Genomic DNA, 24,028 nt, shown 5'->3' with positions numbered 1-24,028 from the left:
CCAACCCCCCTGCCATGGACAGGGACATCTCACACTAGACTATGTCACCCAAGGCTCTGTTCAGCCTGGCCTTGAACACTCCCAGGGGTGGAGCATTCACCACTTCTCTGGGTAACCTGTGCCTCAGCACCCTAACAGTAAAGAACTTCTTCCTTCTATCTAACATGAACTTCCTCTGTTGAAGTTTGAACCCATTACCCCTTTTCCTGTCACTGTAGTCCCTGATGAAGAGTCCCTCTCCAGCATCCTTGTAAGCCCCCTTCAGATACTGGAAGGCTGCTATGAGGTCTCCAAGTAGCCTTCTCCAGGCTGAACAGCCCCAGCTTTCTCAGCCTGTCTTCATATGGGAGGTACTCATGCAACTAAAGGTTTCTCTTTTCCCTGTGTGTCTCCCATGTGCATCCTTCCTTTATTTTAGCAGCCTTTATTTCATCCTGGCAAACAGGGAAACTGTGGATTTATTATTAACCTCTTATAAGGGTGCACAAATTGTTTTGAAGTTAAAGACAAACAACACTACTTGGGCTATGTAAATAATGCAGTGGGTTTCCTGACATCCTGCAAGAGGGTTCTAGAGTTTCACACCTCATCATGTCTCTTGCAAACAATTGGTAAAGGTCAGCTTCCAGTTAGGCTGGTAACTGTTACTTTCTTGATTAGGCTTAAAAGGGGATGTTTCTCTTCTCTGGATTTTATAATATTCCAAAAAAAGAAACTTCCCAGGAGAGTTACCCAAATTTTTGTCTTTCTTTGCTTTAGTGTATTTTGCTATAACAGAAGTTGAGAGGCTTGCTGAGCACCCAACCACTTTCCTTGCTTTCAGTAGCACCAAGAGCTTCTGCCAGGTTTCTGCTCTGTGAGAGAGATGGTGAGGAAGAAAAATGTTGTACATAGGAGCTTCATGACTTTGCACTAAGTCTGCTCTGAGCACAGCAAAAGCTTTCTCCTTTTGTTTCACGCTTGGGAATACACTTGTGTAAGGTGTGTTTTGTGGTATCTGTGTTGTCAGGTTTTCCATTACAACCTCTTACCTTTAGTTTTGTATTTTGATCCTGATTTTATTGCTCCATATGAAGATATGGCATAACCTCTTTCAGCCTAAACACTATTTTATCTACATTTTTCTTGAATTTGTTTACCAGGGGTTTTTTTGATTCAGCACCATGAATGTAAAATTTTATAGCCAGAATTGCAAGCCTAAAAGTAGTTTTGACTGCATAAAATAACAAGGTGATGGACATTATTTTAAAAGCTTAGAGCAGTGTTATACTTTTATTTAACTATTATCCCCAGTAGAATCCTGTTCCCCAGTTGTAAGATTAAAATGATGAAACATTGGATTAGGAGTTGTTTGTTCAGAGGAATTTTATATTTGAGTATGTTAAGCATGGTAGTGATAATACATGACTCCATGCAGTGTACAAACCCAAATACAATTAAAATACTTTGTTGATATTGGCAACCAAGTGTTAGGTATTATCATGCAGCTGGGAGACAGCAAACCTGTTTTCAGGCCAACTGTCAGGTCTAACGAAAAAAGCAATGTGTTATTTTGTCCAAAGAAGAAACTTAATGGGCTGGCTTTCATCTGGGTTTCATGTCTTTTGCTTCGGATGGGAGGCACAAAAGTCCCTTTTGGTCCGGTAGATCTTTAATGCCCTTATTCTGGCTGTGTGGCTCTGGATTTGTCTAACTGTATTGCTTTAGGTTAGTGTATTTTGGTGATAATTGCTAGGGAAAAATAGTGCAAAAATACAAGAGGTATGCAGATAGGTTAGTACAGAGCCAGGACATAGTACCCATGCAAGCACAGTGTTGGAGGCTTTTCATTTTTTCCACAGTTTGCAGGGAGGTTGAGCTTTTTGTGTGTATATGTATGATCAAATAGCCCAGGATTAGGCTTCTTGTTTTATTTGTGATATAAATCCTGCTCGAGGCCTAAAGTGAATGTTAATTAGACTTCTGTACATATATGTGCCTCATTGTGGGATCAGGTCCTTATTAGTAAGACAAAAATATGTATGAGATGTATGAGACAAAAACATGTATGAGATCTGGGATCAGATCAAGGACAAGCACTCTTGTTCTGAAATTATAAAATGGAGGAAGAGAGATGCATAGAAAATTTGGAAGGTATTTAAACACGAGGATTTCCTTTTTGTACTGTCTTAACTTTTAGATGGGCATTACTGCAGGACATTACTGAAAACATTACCTTTTAATATGCCTCAATAATAGAAACATTAGCAAGAGAAACCTTTTATAGAGATAAGTGGTAGGTTTTGTGGATTCCTAGCTCAGACTTGGGAGTATTTAAGTAGAAATTAATTTAAGGACTCTTATTTTGTGGTTGTCCATTGTAGAACATGGTGGTACTTGGTGATTATTGGTACCGGTCATCACCTACAGGAAACGGAGCTAGGGGACCTTGTCTTACAGCAAAGGAACCATCATATTTGTTGTTCTTATGTAGGATTTGAAGAGAATATTTAACCCAAGGTCTCAAAAAATCAATGCCTTTCAGAGTAGCTCTGTCCTGCCCAGAGTCTTGCTCCAGTCTGGATTGCTTCTGGTGATTGTCTACTAGTGCAATGGGAACTAACAATAGAACAAGTGGTAGTCATAAATACTATAAAATTATGTTTTGTAGTTTGAATCTCTGTATATTTTTTTAGTTATGCTCTATTGGGAGATTTGCAGATTCTTTCGAAGGAATAGAGTAGCCCCAAGAAAATTGCCACCTAGTCCTTGTTGCAGAGTAACCAGGCTATTAGGTTCCTATTTCTTCTTTGGACAAAATAACACATTGTTAATTTCTTTAGGCCTGAGAGTTGGCCTGAAAACAGGTTTGCTGTCTCCCAGCTGCATTACTAAACTAATAACAGCTATTACAAACCCTTTTTTTTTTTTTTTGTAGTTGCATTGATTTTTAGGATGATTTAACTTGAAATGCCATAGAATGAAACACCTTTAATTCTGATAAACCGTTAATTCATGAAGTAGAGGTTATACAGACAGTAGTAATGAGTTCAAAGACTGTGGTCAGTACCAGTGATGGAGTAGAAGAAAAAAGGTCATTAGCTGCTGAGCTGCATTAACAGGTTGCTTTGAGCAGAATTTTTTCTTATGTTGATGGGCAATACCAGAAGAGACAGGAAAACATCACTTCTGAGCAATACTGTGACCCCAGTGTACTAGATGAGCAATTCTAATTAGGGATAAATGTAAAAGGCATAGGTAAGAAATGGTGTTTGAGAAAATGTGGAGAGGAACTGAAAATTGTGACTTCCAGATATTTTGATACTGTGCCTGTGATTCCCAGGGAAAGTATAGCATGTAATAATGAAAAGTATCTGGTTTTGTTATTGAGTATAAAGAATGTGACTTGATGTGTCTGAGTGTGGAAAAAAATTATTAGCTTCATAGCAGTTTTAGGTGTTCCAGAGGCTGTGTCTATTCTCTTGAGATAAAAATTTCATGAATCCAAGTTTTCATATAGCTTGGAAGCAACTTCTGATTGCATCATGATGAGGAAACTCCTCCTGCCTCTCAGCTACAAAGAGAAAATTATTGGCACTAAAACTGATTAATTGCTACAGGCTGTGCTTAAAATAACATTTATTACCATAGTGGCTGTAATGTGGTGGAATTTTGTAGGTATGTTGGTGTGGAAACCTCTAGTGCTTTTCTTTGTAGAAGTGATTTCAAGAGGCTGTGTGATTTTTGTGCTTGCTTTGATAAACAGGTGTCGTGGTTTAAGATTTTCCTGATGGCATAGTTTTGCATCATGATAACACAGGGAGGGTTAGGTTGAGGAAGGATTAATAACTGTACAGTTTTAAATTTATTTTGTGTTATTCACCTTCTGACCATGAGTTTTCTTTTTATCCCTCTGGTTACTGACTATTCCTTCTTGCTGCTTCCTCATCCTGCTTCCTGCTTCCTCATCCTTCTTCTTCCAAAGAGATTCCCTTTTTTCTGGCTTTCTTCCTTCACTTCTCTGGAACTCTGACATAGAATCATAGAATAGTTAGGGTTGGAAAGGACCTTAAGATCATCTAGTTCCAACCCCCCCTGCTATGGGCAGGGACACCTCACACTGAACCATCTCACCCAAGGCTTCGTCCAGCCTGGCCTTGAACACTGCCAGGGATGGAGCATTCACAACCTCCCTGGGCAACCTATTCCAGTGCCTCACCACCCTAACAGTAAAGAACTTCTTCCTTATATCCAATCTAAACTTCCCCTGTTTAAGTTTTAACCCATTACCCCTTGTCCTGTCACTGTCATGACAAATGGCTATAATGAAATTACACAAGGAAAGATCAGAAAATTTTATGACCATGTTTATTTGTTAAATTTCAGTATAAATCCTGGGAATTTTGTGTGGTGTGCTCTGCCTTTCTGAAAAAATAAGAGGAACCTGACTTGTCAGGCTACAGCGGGATGTTTGCCTGGATTATTTCAGCTCTCATTTTACAAGAGGGTTAGTAGAGGAAGGACCTGATAGCAAGCAGCTGGGAAAGTTCACTTTCTATGCTGCTGAGGACAGCAGACATTTTCGTAGGCTCTAGTGCTGAGATATGCAAAGGATGGATGTTGTTTTACCGTAGCCTGTGCATATCCTCTTTGTTTCCATATTTCCAAGAAATGTCATCTGGAGTTCTTTTCCTGTTGCTAAACAGGAAAATTGAGCAAAAAAGTTCAGCTAGAAGAGCTAGCACAATACTTTTCACAGTCTAGTGTCTGCTGCTCTGAGCACCTGTGGCAAATGACTTCCCTTTCTAAGAGAATAGTAGGATGAAAGAAAATGAAATAAACTAAGTCTTTTGGTCATGCAGGAGAAATGCAAACTATCTACATGGTGAACAGGGAGATGATGGGTGGTTTTGCCACAAGGTGGTAGCTGGGAATGGGTATTAAAATGCTCTCCATGTCATATCTGATGTGGGAAGTCTGGGAATCAAGGGCTGAGCAGCTCTGTTGTGAACAGCGTTAGAAAAACACCTTCTCCCTCTCGCACCCCACTGCTCCTTTCCAAAAACCAGATTATTTTTCTTACTGCTTTTTCCAATACCATATGTGATGCTTCCCACGCATCTTTTAAGCTACATCAGTCCTTGTCAAAGGCCTGAGAGTTGATGCAGTTTTTAAGGGTATTCACAATCCTATCTCCCTTTGTGGGGGTAGGTGGGGAATTAGAGCTGCGAAAATCCATGAGTCTATTCCCCACTGCGATACTCTCTATGTGCATCCTCTTGAAGTCTGTAATGGTATTTGGAGACCATAATCTAATATTCCTGAATAATATGCTGCTCTCCGTTTTGTTTGCTTACTGCATGCGTGTATCTAAAGAGATAGGTTCGTGTTCTGTAGTGCTAACGAGAAATCTGGGGTCAGTTGAAATGTAAGACCAACTGTCTATTGACTTAAGAAAGGCAGAAACTTCACCATGTGGGTCTTTTTTGTTAATAATCTCACTTTAATTAAAAAAAAAAAGAATAATTTTAGGAATGCTATCAAAATATGCCTTTGTCAGGGAGACTGAGGGTTTATGCTAGTATTTGCCAGTGTAACATCTATGCACCCAGGTTTAGAAGTTGGATCCAAGTTGAATATATGAAAGCAACTTTTTTAAAACCTGAGACTAATATAATTTGTTTCCTATTACAAAATAAAAATGGTACTGATTTGTTTTCCAATGAATAAACCTGATCCTTGCAGAGATTGAAACCTAAATATTGTAGCAGGAGAAACATAAAAGTAGGTGAGATTTCATTGTACACCCTGCCAGAAGTTGAGGATGAGAACAGTAGCTGTTTTGTTTGGGTTTTTTTTTTTTTTTTGTTTGTTTGTTTAAATATCTTTCCCAGTTCTGGGGGGTATTTTGTTGGTCTATTTAGGATGACTCTTATACAGTGGGATTGTAGTGCAGCATTTTTAAGTGATACTGTTGAATATAATCTTCTTAAGAAATATCTGACTTGTGTATGAGTTGTGTGGAGGTGCCCATCTGTTTTGGCATTCTGCCAGTTTCAAGTGAAATGATGCAACATTTTAGACCATGACACTGTGAGAAGAGATGGGCATTTGTATGGCAAATATGACAGATATGCCTCTGGTACATCTGTGGTGAAAACTCTTATTTCTGGTGGTTCTGGAAGTAGTTTTGCATTGCTTGTTTTGTGAAATGAGGATTTCTGATAGCCAAGAAACCTTCACAGATGTACATATAACCAGATCTGTTGTACAGTTACGTATCAGTGTGGTTTTTTTTTTGGAGGCTCAGTGTCCTCATGTAGGGTAGAGGGTGTATATAATTTTTTTAAGTCCATTATGATTTCTGTATAGTGAGTACAGAAGCATGGTACTAACTGATACGTTGCCTCTTTTGACCTAACCATTAATGCTTTCCTGCATTTTGTCTCACAAAGAAGCTTTTCCCTGCGGACTTACCCATCAGCTCCTGAAAGGACATAGAAGCTGAGCTGAAGTTGCTTGGGTTTTTTTGTTAGTTCATTTGGATTGGTTTTTTGTTGGTTTTTCGTTTATTTGGTTATGAGGTTTGGCTTTTCATTGGTTTGGTTTTGTTTTTTGTTTTCCTCTGGGTTTTTTTTGTTTGTACTTTTTGCCTTTTTTTTTTGCTATAAGACAAATATGACTGATTTAGGAGCAAAACATGTTAACTAAACTGGTATTTCATGACTTCAAGTTTTCTGTGCTTCTTTACCATCTTAACATGCTGTATCTCTCACCTGCACATTTTCAAACCCTGCTGATATGCATCAAGACACTAGCATTAAAAAAATGGGGGACAAAAACCCCATGAAAAAACCCATTCCAAGCTATTATTACTGATTTCACAGAGCAACAGTGGTGGTTCTAGGTTTGTTCAGGTGCAGGTTCCACTCACTTTGAAGGGTGTGACTGTGCTTTTTCAAGACAAGGCTATGCCAAATTAATTGTAAGGGTTTTGTTTTTTTTTTTCTCGTTATAAGTAAATCTGGCCAGGCTGCACTTACTTGGATTAAATACAAGCAAAAAGAAAACTCACATTGGTTCAGGAAGTTTTTTTTGTGGTGCTTTGGAAGAGAACATTCTGTCCCCTCTTTGCAAAACTAATACAAACAGTCTCTTGGCATGGACACTATTCTTTGTAGATACCTTACCTTAAATTATCTCTCTGTTATTTAGGCAAGATTAAGTATCGCAGTTCCTATTTCCTGGATAAATTCTGCCTTGTATAATTGTGCTTTCGCTTTGTAAGACACATCTGCAGAGGTAGTTGGGCAATATGATTAAATCTTCTAAACACTGAGATCTGTTGATGAAAGATACTGCATAATAGAAATAGTGATTATAAATTTTAGGGTAGTAAACATTGTTTATAAAATAGCACTTATGCAGAAGTGGTTATAGCTCGTTGTGGAAATTATCATGTAAATATGGGTTTTGTGATTGTTGATGTTACAGAAAAAGAGCTGTAGAATTACAGAGTGGTAGTAAACATCCAGAGCTGTGAAGGATTTTTCTGTATTGGGTAGTTGAGGAATTGTTTGGGAGTGTTGTAGAGAGATATCCTTTTCCATTTTATTTTATTTTAGTTTTTTTTAAAGGATATTATAGAGCTACTCTGGGTTACTGAGGCATTACTGAGGACAGTGCTTTTCATGTGCTTATGTTAGGCATTTTGCACTTGTGCGAATCTGGCATGAGCTGCTGGAATTACAAATAAGACCAGGGAAAGAAACATGCACTGTGCAGCCTGAGTGAAACAGGGAGCAATCTCTAGTGCCCTCTTTTGATAATATATTCAATGGAACCAATCAGGGGAGGATCTTAAGTGATGTTGATAGGTTGTTGGACTGATTCTTCAAGTGGCTGTAACTCCTGCTTACTTGGGCTCTTACTAGAAGGGAAATGAAAAATATCTTGTACCTTGTAGGAGGCAGTCCTACTTGTAGTAAGTAATATTCACAGGGAGTGATAAAAGCAGAGCAAATCTCTGCTGTAGCAGCCTTGAAACGAGCTCAGATGTAATTTTTGAGAAACAGCTATTTTTTTTTGTTACAGAAAGAAAACATAATGAAAACCCTAACCTTGAAACTTTCCATTTCCATACATTTAAATCCGAAGACTAAAGTGTTTTGATTGTCCTGTCTGTCTTATCTTTCTAGCAAAGCCTTTTTCCTACAATTAAAAGGGCATAAATTTTTCTAATTGATGCCAAATCCAATCCAAGCCACCCACACAGTTATGTCACCCTTCCCTCCCCCTCCCATCATTGTCTGGTATTTTGTTTGCACAGTCATTATTCATTAACTGTGTTCATGTCCACGGCTGCAGACAGTAAAATTGCAATAGCGAGGAAGAGTGCTGAGACTCAGCAGTGAAATCTGTTTTTTCCTTTTCTGTTTCACATTGGCTTTCAGATGAGAATCCCAAAACCTGATGCAAATTTTGGAGATAAGAAGCTTGGAAACAATGAAATGCTGGTGTGTTTTGTACTCTTTCCTTGTCAGACTTAGTTAGTTCTTCTATACTGCTAAGAAGAAGCTACTGAGATCACAAGTTACTATTAGGAAAGAAAAGAGTCTGTCCACTTTCTTAATGTACGTACATATTCATATGTATGTGTGTTTATACATATTTATGAAGCCAAGCCTATTCTTCTCGTCTCAGAGCTTTATAGATGACCCTGTCTTATTTAGTGTTAGCTTTTTCCACTTTAGTGTATCCTCAGGTGGCTGTGTCTGCCTCCTTGCCCTTTTAAGAGAGAGACTTACTTACACACAAAGGTCTCACTGTGATTGCTGCTGAAGGCTTTCGTTCTGTTGCTTTTTCAGTGTTTGACCTTGGTTCCTCTGAAATCATTGGCAACCTTCTCACAGTGACCCAGAGCATTGGCAAGCACTGGATGGGCTGCTAGCTATACCTGGCTGTGCTCCTCATTGTTTGCACTCTTACCTTATTAAGAGCACTGTAATCTTTATCTATGTTTCCAAGGGAGAAAATGAGCATGGAGAGGTAGAGGGTTTTGCCTAAGGCCCATGAGCTGGGAAAGAGTGGGTCTTGTGGCTGGGAAATGAGGTATGGATGGAAGGCAGCTCATTGTGCCTTAACAGTGTTGCACCCATGTATTTCTTAGTATTTCTTTGTATTTCTTTCTCCAACATGGGTTTCCTGATCAGCAAACCATTAATAATAGCCTGTCTCTCCTTAAAATACTATTTTTTTTGGATGGAATTATGTAGTTAACAGATAAACCACCTCTATAATTTGGCCATATTAGTAAGCAACTCGACAAGGTTCAGTATGTAAATTAGCTCAATATACTACCTTCTATACTAATATGCAACTACTAGATCAATTCAGATTGACTGAATTGAACTATTGCAACTTGCCCTGTTACTAGATTGACTTGTTACCTCTTCTTCCTAGTTCTGTTGCTATATCAAACCAATCTATACCTTTTAATTATTTTTAACTCGGTTTGTAAGAAAACGGAAAACATCACTGCAGGGCTGGCCCTGTGAGGGAGAGGGAATGGAACCTCATATAAAAGTCACTGAATTGGATTAATGTCAAAGTGATGTCCTAAAGAGTAACTCATGAAAAAAATTAATCTGTAAACAGGGCAGGTTTGGCAAAATTTGAAGGACTGGTCAGGACCTCGGATGCTGCAGCTAGGAAGCTGGAAGCGACTTGTAGGTACATCCAGGTTAGAACAAATTGTTGGATATAACTAAAGAAGTGAAATAGAAAAGGACTAAGTTTGTCTGAACTCTTACTGTTGTCAGATTTAAGATTGAGAGGTGGCAAAAAATTGAGGAGAAAATAGGAAAATGGAGATTACTTTAACTGTTACCAATAAATAAATAAATAAATAAATCTAAAAATGACAGTCTACTTCCTCTGCCTCTCCTCTTGGTTTTCACCTTACTCTTCCTTTCCTGCATCCTTCTCCCCAAGAACCCCATGGGCTCCAGCCCCAGTGAGGTGGGGAAGGGGCTCCACTCTCACCAATACCTCCATCCTTATGCATGACCAAGCTTTTGCAAAATGTGTTTCAAATGTGTTAACACGCTCATTCCCTTTGGGTTTGCAGCCTTCTCAGTTCTGGTGGTCCTGTCAGGTCCATGGTTTTGTAAACTCCTCATCTAACCTTGAAGCCTGTGCTTGAAAGCAGGGTTTAGGGTGGAGGTTCTCCAGGTATGCTGACTATGAGATTCTTGTTAGCTTGTTAGAGGAGTTCTTGTTTTGTATTACTGGTATTTAGAAAGTTCATGTTGGACAGTAGGAGATGAGCTCGAATCAGAAACCTACTTCTCGCTCTCATACAATAAGGGAAATCTCATTTTAAGAAGTCAGCGCTTAGCAAGTCTAACTGATTATAATTCCACTGCACATTATACAGAGCTGAACCTGTTTCTTTTCTATTTTTTTTTTTTTTCAGTGATTTGTCCTGTTGGGCAACTGCCTTCTGAGTGACTGGAGAGATGCCAGCCATTTGATCTGAATCAAGCGGTGGCAGGGACAGCATCTACCCAGGGTTTTAATCCCAGGCACGTGGCATTTGCACAAGTAGTTACTGGTGAGTTGTACGTAAGTGCAGGTTCTCTCTGTAAGGACTGGCACCTTGTTGCAAACTGTAAGTTTCTGGATGCAAAGGTTCACCTGCCTTGCTTGTTTTTCCCAGAGGGTAACTGACAAGCTTATTAAAAATGAGAGCAGTCCAGGTTACCAGCTAATCTTAGGAAATCCTTGCTATTTGTTTGTATATTTATGGATTATTTTTTCCCCTCCCTCTTCTGAATGAGTAACTTCCTGGTGAGACCAAACTTCAAATCCATAGCAATTGATGTGTTGTACTAGACAATATCAGACATGCTTTTTTAATCAGAGGAGGTTTTATAACCTTTGACTTAGTGCTTCATAGCCTGGAAATACAAGCTGTGGGGCTCTGATAACAGAAGTAGTGACTGGCTGCTCTCAGCATGAGGATGATTAAAAATGTGTGTGTGTGTGCACGCATGCTTGTTCACTCCCTTTCCAGCTGAATAGAAAATGAAACTCCCCGAAGCCTTTTATGTAAGTGCATGGTTTTCTTCTTTTTTCCTTCCTGTTTAAATCTCTGGGTGGTTGTGCACAAACTTCATCCCCAGCTTCCTCTTGAAGATGCTTTGTGAAGAGTGTGCTTGTTTTGACCTCTGAAGCATGGTCCTGTCTTCAGTTAAATACCAGACGTACCCTCTCTGCAAAAGATAATAGCTATCGATTTTTTTTTTCTTATTTTGAAGGTGGTTTCCAGTCAGTTTCTTCCATCTGTGATTTTTTTTTTTTTTCCCTTGTTAGAACAATGGCAATCTGCTTCTTCCAGCAGCTGAAATGCTGTGATTCTTTGGCAGCAAATGTGTGGAGTGCTGCCTTGCACCTTGTAACACCCTGCTTTATTTAAGTCTCTGTCATGCTGGCCTGACTGCTGTCTTCCTGGGAGTGTTGCACCAAGGAATTATTGATGAGCTGTAGCCTGGTCTGGAAAGCACACGTTTGCTGTTAAAAGCAACATATGTGCTCTTAGCTGTTGTTAATCATTTAAACATCTTTGTGAAATCTGGGTGAAGTAGCCTATCTGTACATGGATAGGGTCCCATTAAAGCATAGATACATTTCAGCATCACATACTGAATCTTCCTGTGAATATCAGAGTTGAAGTTTGGTGGTTTAAGCAAAACCACTTAAAGTTATCTTCTTAAGAAGGTAGAAGGAGTCCCCTGTAGGGATGGGTGTGGAATGGGCACTACACTTCCTGGGCTCTGGTCTGACTCTTTCAGGTTCTTACCACATTGTTAAGAGTGCTCATTGGAATATTTGGACAAATGCCTGGAGGTCAGTGCCGTACTGAGTTTTACGTGCTAACTTAATAGCAGCAGAGTTGGAAAATTACTTGGGCCTAAAAAATTATGAGGGTAAGTCTGGCTTTATGCTGGAGGAGGCAAAGGCAGAACAAGGAACATTATTTCAAGGTCCAGTAGTGTATTAAACCAAGCTAAACCAAGTAGGTTTTAATTAATGGAAAGTTTGTAAAAACAAATTTGGTGCTATTGTCAAGTACCCGTGGTATTTTTGTAAGTTGGAAGAAACCTGTCCTTAAGTTCCCCTCATTCTCATTACTGCTGCTTTTCCCGCTTCAGTTCACGCATACCAGCAGCTATCTTGGGAACCACTGAAGGTAGATGCAATTCCTTTATACTGCTCAAGAACTCTGAAACCCTGGTGCTTAAATTGTGTATCAACTTTAGTGCTAACTCCAGCAGCTTTGGAGAAGAAAGGTTTTAAAATTGTTGCAATTTATTTTGTAAGTATATAGAAATAGAGAAAGCAAAGGAGTAACCAGTGCAATGTTTTTTATTTAAAATCGCTATCACTTGAGTAGGTGCACATTTTTTTCACTAGGTTTTCAATTGTGAGAAGTTAGAGACCACAGATTTTCTATAAGCCTATAATTTCATGTAGATAAAGAGTATTCTTTACAGTGGAAGCATGTCTATGTCTTGGTCAGGGAGGTCCCAAATTTAAGACTAGCTGCTGTCTATCATATCTGTGGTCCCATTCAGACTCACAGGCTTGAATGCCAACATGGAGGAAAAGGTAAAAACCTTTGCTGCCCTGTAGTGTGGGTGGGAGAGCATTTCCAAGTGAAGAGACTTCCTTCGAAACCCAGGATCATCAGGGAGGTGCATTGAAAATTCACTGCACAAATAAAGATTGAGTCAGCCGATGCCTGCTTATCACATCGAGTACTGATTAGACCATGACGTACATCACTTTGTGCTATGAGTACATCCAGTTTGATGGCTTTACCTATGACTGTACTTAATATATGTGAGCTCAAATAATGAAGGTTTGTTTTTTTCTGCTTCTGAAAGCACTGTAGTAATAGAGCACAGGGCTTCAAGTTCAGTGTTCATGAAGAGTGTCCTGCTCGTGGGGTTAGATAGCATTTAGCACTTTGTTTTCAATCCCACTATATTGCCTCTTGCTAGCTGCAAATGCGGCGTGCTCTTTTGAAAGTGCAGTTTGAATTTTTATCTGTAACCTGAATTTTCTCTCATCTTTTTTCTTTTTTTTTTGCATTTCTAATTTTTTCTTAATTATAGGCATCGTTTGGTGTCAGAGCAGTATTAAACCAAAGTGATTGGCTACTACAAATATTGCAGAATGGGGTAAATGAACCTCCTGCCCCAGCTGTTGGTTGATGTTGCTGGGGTGCTGAAGCACACTGACAGAAATTGAAGGCCATCATAAGCCTGCAAATGGTTAATGGTCAGCTATCAATGATTATTTTGAAACTTAAGAATAACACTAGCTTAAGTAGTTGGTATAAATCAAACCACTCTTCTGTTGGCATACATTTTGCTTAGTTCCATGGAATCACTGAAGCCGGATGGGTATTTCCGGTGGTTTCATTACAGCAAAATTTAACTTCTTGTTGCTTGTAAATGAACTTAACTTTTGTGGCTTTGTGTTATCTGCTCCGGTCACCTGTGTTTTCCATTTACAAAACGAAATTCCTAGGAACCTTTAATCCTGTATATCAGAACATATGTTTACCCTATCTTTTAAATCCTGAAGGTAGGGAGGGCATTCTTGCATCAAGACCTGGCTGCTCAGGTGGGAGATTTGCTTTTGGAGAAATAGAAAAATGTAGGCTTTTTGAGTTTTGTCATTGCATGCAGTGTGGCTGCTGATGCCCACGTGCCCTGCTCTGCAGGCAAAGGATCAGTGTCACAAATGAGAGCCACGATGCTCAACAAGCGTTGACAGCTTGTCATTACAGATAGTGGTTTTTCCTTCTGGCTTGTAGTTGAAAAGGTTTAGAAATGATCATAATCTCTTTCTTCCCATCACTTGGGGAAGCATTGGGGTTTGCTTTTTCCAGATTTGGGGAGAGAAGAGACATTCTGCTTTTTTTTTGTGCTGAGTTTACAGTTATTTTATTGTCTTACTATATCTAATATCGTTAAGCTCTCACAGACTGAAAGAGGATGTGAAGAAAAAGAGTAATAAGGGGAGAAGGAGGAAGAAATGGTAGTTAAACAGGTTGGGCTATTTCTTGGGTTTAGGTGGGGTGTTTATTTTACAGCAGCTATTACTGGTATGTAGGGGAACCTACAAGGAAGGTATGTGGGTATGTGTAAGAGTATGGCATTTGCTCAGCCACGTGGCAAAAAGGAGCTGTATATCAGCCCGTTCTTCTCTGACATTTTAACTGGGCCTATAGAAGAATTTTACGTTTAATGTATAAGTATGGCTATTCTCTGCATGCTGGCTGCTGAAAATTAAATCAGTAAATGACATCCAGCGACAGAAAACCAAACCCAAGTAAACAAGCCCCCTGTAGGGTGTATGCAGAGAGCACCCTTCATCCTCTGTCATCAGGGCTGTTTGAATTGGCTTCCACCTTTGTTTTGAGAGGTTGCTGTGGTGATGAATAACCTTTGCTGAGGGTGTGTGAGCAATAGTGTGCACGTGCCTCGGTTCCTGCATCTAAACAATGCTGCTTTTCACCCCCGCATCAGAGCGCATATCCTAGCAATGGTCGGCTGTTCCCCAAAATGAGTTAAACAACAAAACTGTTGTCTTACAGCTAGGTATTGACGTGATGTTAATCTACTAATTGCTGGCTCACATTGCTTTCATACCAGGTAGCGGGAGACTGGGTGGTGGCAAAGCAGTATCTTTTTCCCATTGCATGGAAGGGGAAATGCAGGGTATCTGATACGCTTTATTTGCAGAAGGTTATGACACCTGAGCTTTGTCTTGTTTCATGGGCTGGAGTAGGTGGAGAAGTAGACTGAAAAAGGTACTCTGCAGAAGGAAAGAGGGAAGTGCTAGTATCTGAGTGAGCTTGCCTTTTTTCCTCTTTTCCTACCACTGTGATGATTACATTTGCTACACTGAAAAATAACTGGGAGACCCTGTGTGGCTTATTATTGTTTCTTTTTATTCTCCATTTATCAATAAACAAATTATTATTAAATTTACTGCAGCTCAAAATAGATGAGTTTTTTTCATACTAAGATAGGAAAATCTGATGTCATAACTATATATTGATAACTATGTATTGATATGATGTCATAACTATATATTGATAAGAAAATTAGAATATACATATGAATATTCTACATGAGGTTTGCATGCTCTTTTCATGAAGTTGCACTGGTACAATTATAGTTGGAAGTTATGGTTGTCTGAATAAATACCACTTCTAGATAAAGAAGTGCCTTCAAGAAAGTCTTGGAAACTTTGTTCTCCCACCTTGTTAGAGAGCCCTAGCAAGTGCTGGCAAGAGTGAATTACCACATGAGGCAGCTCACAGAGAATTCTCTTCTCCACATATTACCCTTGTTCCCCATGTCTGTGAAGCTGCCCCTTCATAATTTGTAGGAAGCACTCTGGGGAAAACTGAGTCATTCAGAGATGAGCTAGTGGCTATGACAAATGCAGTGAAGTTTGAAATATCTACTTTTTCTGTGTAATTCCTGAACTTTAAAAAACAAACAAACAAACAAAAAGTGTGAATTACCCAGTTGTGTGTCAGCTCCCCATCTCTTCAGAGATCATTGTAGTTGGTGGTTTCATTTGTACTTTGAAGGTTGCTTTGCTCTTGACTGCAGCCATATCAATGGATCAAAGAGGAAGATGAAAACGTTTTAAAATCAGTAAAGCCTCTTGCAGTACTTAAAGAGAAGGTGTGAAGGCAGAGTGCCTGCCCCCCCTGCATGGCTGATGGGACTTCTTGCTGAGTTAGAGCACCTGGGGAAATAACCTCCTCTCCCTCCAACATGTTTTTTTCAGGGCTTGTCATCTTGAAGATTTCCCCAGCACAATTTGGACTTGCTGTCAGGTCCCGTCAGAGGCTCTCTTAGTTAAAATCACCTTCACTAAGAAGTATTTAATTACGTCTTCTCATTCCGGCTCCCCTCCTGGATTTTTGAGAATCTGGAGAATGCTGCTAATAGAGTGGAGCCAGCATTTACAGGAATAAATTAATAGCAGTACCGTAACTGTGCGTTTTACATCTGACACATTCTCCAGGGCTAACCCTGCACCCCCTGTACTTCTTCACATTCATTTGTTCCATTAAGTTCAGCCTTTTGAAATATTTTGTGATGAATGAGTTCACTTTACAAGGCAGTGATCAGCAGCAGCTGTTCATAGTCATACTTTAAATTGAATCCATCTGTCAGTGGGCTCTTTAAAGTGTGAGTTTCACATTGTTAGGGGAGCTGATTACACCGGAGTAGTGTGTTTGCCAAAAAGAAAAGGAAAAAAACCTCAGCAAAGTGTGCTTGGATGGGCTCTGGGATACTCTTGCAGTCTCATTTATAGAGCCATGATTTTAGCTTTCAGAGGAAAGCAAAGTGACTACAAGCAGTACTTGTGTGCTGACGTGCAGGTAGGTGTTCAGATGTAGACTGACATTAGATTACCTATGGTAAGCTTTGTAGAAACTATATGCAGTGCTTGCTGCTTGATTTTTAATCCTGACCTTTTAGTGAACCTCATCACCAGATCTTTACACTGTTTTTGGTTGTAGTACTGTGTCACATTAATACTCTTTAGAGGATGAGCTGAAGAGGAAAAGACATGGCTTATACAAATCAACGAAAGGAGACAACATTGTTTTCCCCCCCACCCCAGTATACGCAGGCATAATTTCTTATTTTCATTTGTAATAGCCTCACATTTCTTTCATATGAGGTAGTAGGTAGCATCTGCTGAGGCTGTTTTGCAAGCTGCATGTAAGACAACTTTTGAGAACAACAAATGGTCATTTGCTGACTGCATCAATTGTTCTCATAATTTCATGTGAAACTTTGGTCTGTAATGTTCTCCATAAACTGTGTACTGAATATGGAGATCAGTTGATTCATGGCCTGCAGTCTGTTGGCCTTATCCACAGGTAACATCTCCTGTTTTCCTTCTCCCATTTAGTTCTTCACCAAGACTTTTGTGGGAGGACTTGGCTTGTGCTGGGATGTGTGTATAGCTCTGTGGAAAAGCATTTCCTACCGCTAGAAGCTTATTCATCAGAGTACTGCATGTTTATCCAAGTATGTCATTTTCGTTACATCATTCCACTTCAGGAAAGAAAACCGTCCTTGGAGGATCAGAACAGTGGTATAGGCTCCTTTGCAAACTCTGATTTTTGTAGTAGGAGGACCATATTTTGTTTCTAGGCTCAGTTGTACTCTTCAACCACAGAGGTTACCCTTTGTTGGTGGTAAGATACACGTTGTCTTGGCAGCCCAGATGGCCTGCAGCAGCAAGAGACCCCATGAAGTGGGGAAAGTCCACCCGTATTTCCCTGCTACAAGCTTCTCCATCTCATGTTTGCTGTTTCAGTCTGCAAGCATTGCTGCTCAACAGTGCAGCTGTATTGGTGCTGTATTTCTAGTGCTGTGCCAAGCCAGCACTTTAATTAACACTAAATTCAGTGCTGGCAGAAGTATAGAGAAGGGAAGAAAAAAGCAACAACTGAACCAACCAGACCCTAACAAACCAGAACACCCCGACTGGCTTTGTGAGCTTGCATTTCATGTCAGTCGAAGCTACTACAGTGTCTTTGAAATGAAGTTGCTATGTGGTAAGAGAAGAACCTCTTACCCCTTTCTTTAGCATATAGAAAGCAGCACTGTGTATATAGGAGCCTGTTAGTGCTTTGTAGCTGATAAACACAGATGTTTTTTGTGGGTGGTTTTTTTCCCTTTTTTTTTTTTTTCTTAAATGGAGAATCATTAACATGTTCCACATGGAGATGGTGAGAATTGCAGTTTGAGTGAAGAGGTTGATTGATGTTGGCTTATGTTAAGAAAATATGGCTGACAGAAGGAGTCAATACATGCTCTTTTTTTCCTGTAGAGTGCATTGTTTTTCCTGCATGTGTTTAATCAGGGAACTTAGCAGGGAAATGTCATTGCTTAATAGCTGGCAGTATCTTGTTATCTTCCTTTAAAATACTTGATAGAGTTAAAATACACTTATTAAGATCTGTCACTCATTTGAACGCCCACTTGGGACTTTGGATTATAAACATGCAGTATCTGTAAATTAGCTGCAGATACAGAGTATTTGGTCCTTCACTGTTTAACCTAACAAGCAAGAAAAGCTGCACACCAGTGAGCATATGAAAAGCCTGGCTCTGCAGACCCGTAGAAAATATGTCCTTCTTTACTGGGAGCACTCAGACCTCTGAAAACTGCTGTGCTCTGATACCCACTTTTCAGGCTTCACAAGTTGGGACTGAACAGAGGGATTTGGCAGGAGGGGAAAGAGGAAAACTCTTCTTTCCCTGCCCACACAGAGAAATGGAGGTGAACATGGAGAGCACACTAAAAGGGACAGGTTTCCCGCATTAGGAGGAGCTGTGCAGTGCGACGTTTCCATGAAGAAGGTCAAGGGTGTCTGCACAGCCTTGGCCTGCGTGACTCTTGCATCTTTCTCCAAGATCAGCATGAGCAGGCAGTGTACACCAAGCCCACCGCTGAGTGGATATTTGAAGAGGCAGAATCAATATCTAAGAGGATTATGAATGACATTCTCAATACCTTGTCTAGACTACTGATCATTAAGAATGAAATGATTAATTTCTAACCCCAGGTTCTTTTCCTTTGGCTTACAGCTGGTTTAAAATATCAGCTTTTTGGCGTCCTGTTATGCTTTAAGCAGAAAAGCTGGTTGGTGTTTGAGTACTCTGTATCTTTAGTTTCTCTCTGGAAACTAGAGGAATAATATATTTTGTGAATATCTGTGACTGAAGACAAGGCTTAGTGTTTATATCGCTGAGATAAATTCATAGCATAAGCAGCATCATTAGCGCTGTGTAATACTTGAAGGTTGTTTTCTGATTTGTATTTTCATGAATAGTTGAGAATAACATTTTAGTATCTGGTTTAATTTTTATCAGGCATACACAAATATTTTGTCCCTGGAAATGCAGAGGTGGGAATGAGGTAAGGAAACAGGGTGCTGACTGAAGAGTTTTGTAATCTTTGTTACTTGCTGCAATTTTTGGTGGAGGTCTGAAGCTGTAATGGGTGAGCCAATGAGGATGTGGTAGATAGCAAAGCGTTTTAAAATTGCTAGCAACCCGATTCTCATGTAGTACATCTCAGTAGGTAATCCTATGTTTGCATTACTACAGTTCCTCAGTTTATATTGTAGCTATTACAGCAGAAGCTGGAATAACCTTTGCTATTGTTTGGCAATTGAAATTTCTTCCTTTTATTTATTTAGAAATTCTATATGAAAGATCTGTTGATGTATAGAAAATTTAAAGCTATGGGAATGTTTTCCATAATATATTGTTGCCAGTATCTTTACTTACAAGATTTATTCTTAATGCAGCCCAGGTTATAAATGGAGAGTTTACTTTTTTGTGCAATTCCTTGCAGTAAGTGAGGTGCCATAAAGCCGGCTGTAAGCCAGGCAGAACTTGTTTCTGTTACCTACTGCATCAGGGGAGATTTTTTTAGAGGGAAAAGTAAAAAAGGCTGCTCTGTGCTATTTATTTACAAACAGTATTCCCTAAAAGCACCCTATGGTTGTGTAACCAAATAGTTTCTGTGGTGCAGTAGCAATGAGCTAAAGATTATATTTGCTTCCGAAAATAAACATCCAAAATTAAGTCCATTTTGGATACTTAATTCCCAAATTTATTTACTTGGAGGTAGTTTACTTTCGTCTCCTCCATAGTCACGCATTACTGTGATGAAGTTGTACCACGTGAAATTTCACTGGGCCATATGAAATTTTCTTCTTGGTGGGATGACTTTTGCGTGTGCAGAAAGGCCACTTGCAGACTGCCGCTTTACTGAAATCTGCAACAGCCAGCTAAATATTGAGGTTTTAAGTGCTGTTCACACTTGCGATGGTGGCTGTGTGTTTTTTGAAGGGATACAAAACCATGTCCATTTCCTCTATACCTACCATCTGCTTTCTTGTATTTGCAGCCAATCCTTCTTTATTAAATAGGTAGCTGCCTTAGGAATTATCTTTTGGTTTTTTTTAAGGAGAGGAACGCCTCCTTCTTGTAGTCAGCATTGCGTCAGTTGCTGTTGGTCTTCTCTTTGCAATTGCTCACTCAGATGCAGGTACTGGTCAGTAAGAGGGGGGTAGGTGGCTCAGTCATACCGTGCATTTTCATGAAATAGGCACTTTCTTGCTGGCATTATTTACATTTCACTCCTCAGTTGCTCTACAGTTAGGTCACAGCAAACCTGCAATACTGGATTTTGTGGCGCAGACCACTTTGAAGCTGAGTATGTGGCAAGGCATCATGCTTACTCCCAAGCCTCTAATATCCATTCAGTTTCATCCCTGTTGGTGTCCTTTCTGCAGGTTAATCTAGAGCCCTTGCTAAGGTACCATAGCTCTTACGCAGGTCATGCAGCAGGTGCCTTGTGTCACAGTGTTGCATCTGTGTTTTTCTTCTGTGGCTAAGTAACATTTTGGGCAAAGAGGAGGCTGCTGTGCTGCTTTCTTGGTAGACTTAATTGCTGATAAATAGGGATCTGATATAGAGCTTACACAGTACAGATATGTTCCTATCAAATTGTGTTGAGTGCTTCCCAGAGCTTCATGAACCCATGAACTTTGGCACGTGCCTGTTCAGAGCAGGGTGCAGCTGGCTGCAAGTATTGATTCCTGTAATAGAGGTAAAGTACAGAAAAATATGCTCTTCATAGCAAATAAGGAAATACAAATTCCCTCTATGAAAAGAAAGAGTAATAGGATGACACTGGTACACCTGTATGGTTTTATGACATTGAACTGCAAGCACCAGTTGAAGGTTTCAGTTCCTGAAAAGGAAGGGTATAATTCTGACTTCAGTTTTCATGCTTATGCCTCTGTGTGTAAAGAAGGGTCTTTCCCTGTCTAAAATTCTTAGTGAAGGTCGGAAAAATCACCTGCTTTATGTTGTGGTCAATCATGGAGTGCTAGCTGCTAACAGATGCAAAATGTTAAAGCAAATGGATCAAACATAAGAGTTATTATGGTTGTGTTTGCAAAGATGGGCTCATTTTTTCTTGTCCCATTGCTTTTCTCATTTAAAGTTGTTGACTTTTCCTTCCTGTGTAAATGAATTTTTTTGTTCTTACAAATCTCCTCTGTATGCTTTTTTTTTTTAAAAAAAAAAAAAAAGAAAAGTAGAATGTTTCTTCTACAGCTGCTGAATTGTTTGTCATGCTTCTCACTCATGTTCAGAGAAGAGAACACCCAAAGAAATTCAGTCCTGAACTCTTTCTTCTTATTTGCTATTGTTACTTGTTTTCTACAAAACGAAATGGGAGGGGGAAAAAAGCCTTTCTACCAGGTGACCATTTAGAAAAGCTGTGTCTCACTTTAAACTAGTTCATTGCTTGCTGAATTGTGTTATTTGGAAAAAATAAAAAGTAAAAAAGTCTTCCTCTGTGCTGTCACTGAAGGCAGTTAGAGTGACACTGCCCTTCTCATATGGATGTATTTTTTTTCCCCATCACTTACAGATTTTCAGTTTAACATGCTTTTTAAATTCATTATCAGTATGGAAAATACAATTAATCAAGCAGCTATAAGCCACAGTCCTCTTTCCCTGCTCCCCTCCCCCAGTTATTTTTTCCTTTCTCCTTTTCGGTGCTCTCTGTGTGTGTGGGAAATTGCTTTCCCTGCTTTCTCTTCTCTGGGCTTATTTCCACTCTTTGCTGGCAAAGAGATGCTCAGTAGTGAATGAGCAGAATCTTTCAGGTGCTGTTTCTAATTCACATTAGAGATTTGGTCTGCTGCCATAGGTGATTGTAAGTGGGAGGAGTTCTGGATATCTGTCGCTATCCTGATGCTCCAGCTTTGCTTTGAACAGCTGCTGTCTGCTCTGGGCTTTACCTCAAAATTGCACAGGTGAGCTCACTCCCCAGGTGTTTTTAACTAGGCCTTAGTCTCCTGTTTTGGTATGGAAGACCTGGGAGGCCTGGCAAAGCAAAGCTAAGTTTTGGGGTGTGTGTCCTGTCTGATTATCTGTTACACTCAGGATAGGCACAGCCTGTCCATTGGTGTTCTGAATTGTTTCATGCTCAGGTGTTAGGGGATATGTTTGCTACTGAAGTAACAGAACATGACCATGTGGCATTGATAGAAAAGGTGAAGTAAACTTTGTAGAGTACATAGGAAGCCATAAGAATGGTATTGAATCATATACAGCTTTTGAAGCTCACAAAAATCTCTGTAGAAACCCCTTTTGACATATTCGGTAGGGATTGTATAGGTGCAGTTGAAATGCTATGGGGTTCTGGCATAATGTATATTAGTGATTTTATGTGCTCATTTATCGTTATCAACATGATAATCATTGAAACAGTGTTTCAAAATATATACATGGAGATTTTTCAAAGCAGACTGGAAAAAATAGTACTGCAGGCAGTGTTCATGTCACTAGGAATTCTCACTGTTTTCTGGCGTGCTTTGTAAATTTGAATTTACTTTTTTCCTTTAGTCTTTCAAGTTACATTCTTAAAAAATGTACCTTTAAAAGTCCTTACCTTTAAACTTAAAAGTGTACCTTTTAAAAGTCCTTACTATTTGCGGTATCACAGTATAATGAAACTGACTTTAGTCCTAGGGGCTTTGAAAAGGGTGCAGTGATTGTCTAGATGTTTACCTTGTAAAAGCTACCTTTTTTGCATTGAAATATACAGTGATTTAGTGTTTTCACTGTTGTAAAATTATAATGCAATGGATAGCTGTTGCACAGAAGCAAGGTGACAGATTTCTTGATAAACAGAAGACTTCTTGGTTAACGCCCTTAGAAAACTCAGTGTGGAACTTCATACAATAGATAACTCATAAACAAGATGACACCTCTTTGTGATATGCAAAGTTATTTGTCATTTAGGGGAGAGGTAAAGCAGCACCTGGAGTGTCAGTGCTTCCTGATTGTGTCTTAAATATTTTATTTTTTTTGAGGTGGAGCTTTGAAAGAATGCATTATTAACTGTGAAAGAATGTGTTACTTGTTATTTGAGGATTTTAATGACTTCGATTTGTCATTTGTCTAAGTATGTTATAAAATTAGTGCGTGGTTTACAACATTGTTAAATATTTGGCCCTTTGAGCATTTATAGTTTATCGGCAGTGAAATGTCTTGTAAAAGAAGATTTTTGTGAGAATTTAAAGCGTTAGTATCACCTGTACTTTGTAGACCTTCAGAATTTGATTCCTTAGAGATGATAAAAGTGCAGTTATCACAATGATCTTGGGCTTCATTTGAGGTTATTTTCTTGACATCAGACTACAAGGTTTACACACTTTTGTTTTGTTGATAAAGTAGTGTCCAGCTCAGATTGGTTTTAGCTGTGAGTACACTGTTTTAATCCTCAGGCTTTCTTTTCTGAGCTTTTGGATTTTGTCCCTAAAGTTATGAAGCATGTTGCTTCTTAGAACTTTTGGCATATAGTTAAGGCTTAGAGGCATTGTGTAGACTTGCAAGCAGGTGCTTCACTAGAGCACTGGTTTTGAGTTTTGTAATTGAAGGAATGAATATGGTTTAAATCTGATGCAGATTTCTTAATTTTGTTTTTTCTTGTTCATAAACAAATTGAAATTGTTTTTGAACAGTGAAGAATCACTTGGTTTGAGTGCTGTACTAAAATGGAACGGTGTTTTCATACTGCACTTCTGTTGAGCTGTGCTGATGGCTTATGTGACGGTTGCTGTAGTTGGAGGAGCAGTTTCTGTTTCAGCTTAGAGCAAATCAAGTACCAGTGGTACCAAGTGGGAACTGGAAATGTGAAGGGCCTTTCCTCTGAGGGCATTTCTGTTAGTCTAATGTAGTATTCAAATGTTTCCCCATTGACTTAGCACAGTCTCTTGTTTCAGTTGTAATCTTTAAGTAGGACTTAAGTCTGTCAATAGATACTGAAGATAGCTGTGAACCTGGGAGGAGGGAAGAGGAGCTCTTTTTAGGAGGTGATATGGAGCCATGGGCCAT

General features: G+C 39.4%; 1 protein-coding gene across 7 annotated transcripts in view; it reads left to right on the top strand.

Moving 5' to 3' along the window:
* Positions 1-24,028, top strand: part of EPS8 (EGFR pathway substrate 8, signaling adaptor) — a 135,410-nt gene that overhangs the window by 23,705 nt on the left and 87,677 nt on the right. For 5 of the 7 annotated variants that reach the window (XM_065683259.1, XM_065683249.1, XM_065683275.1 and 2 more), the window contains exon 2: positions 10,457-10,594. The exons of 1 other annotated variant lie outside the window; for it this stretch is intronic. The gene's annotated coding sequence lies outside the window, so the exon portion shown is untranslated. Of the gene's footprint in view, positions 1-10,456; positions 10,595-16,288; positions 16,463-24,028 lie in introns of those variants that run through there. One more of the 7 variants, XM_065683283.1, reaches the window with a different exon arrangement.

Source organism: Lathamus discolor, chromosome 1 (genome assembly GCF_037157495.1).
Source record: "Lathamus discolor isolate bLatDis1 chromosome 1, bLatDis1.hap1, whole genome shotgun sequence".
Taxonomy (NCBI): domain Eukaryota; kingdom Metazoa; phylum Chordata; class Aves; order Psittaciformes; family Psittacidae; genus Lathamus; species Lathamus discolor.
The sequence above is the reverse complement of the archived record's forward strand: the minus strand, read 5'-3'. Positions and strand labels throughout refer to the sequence as shown.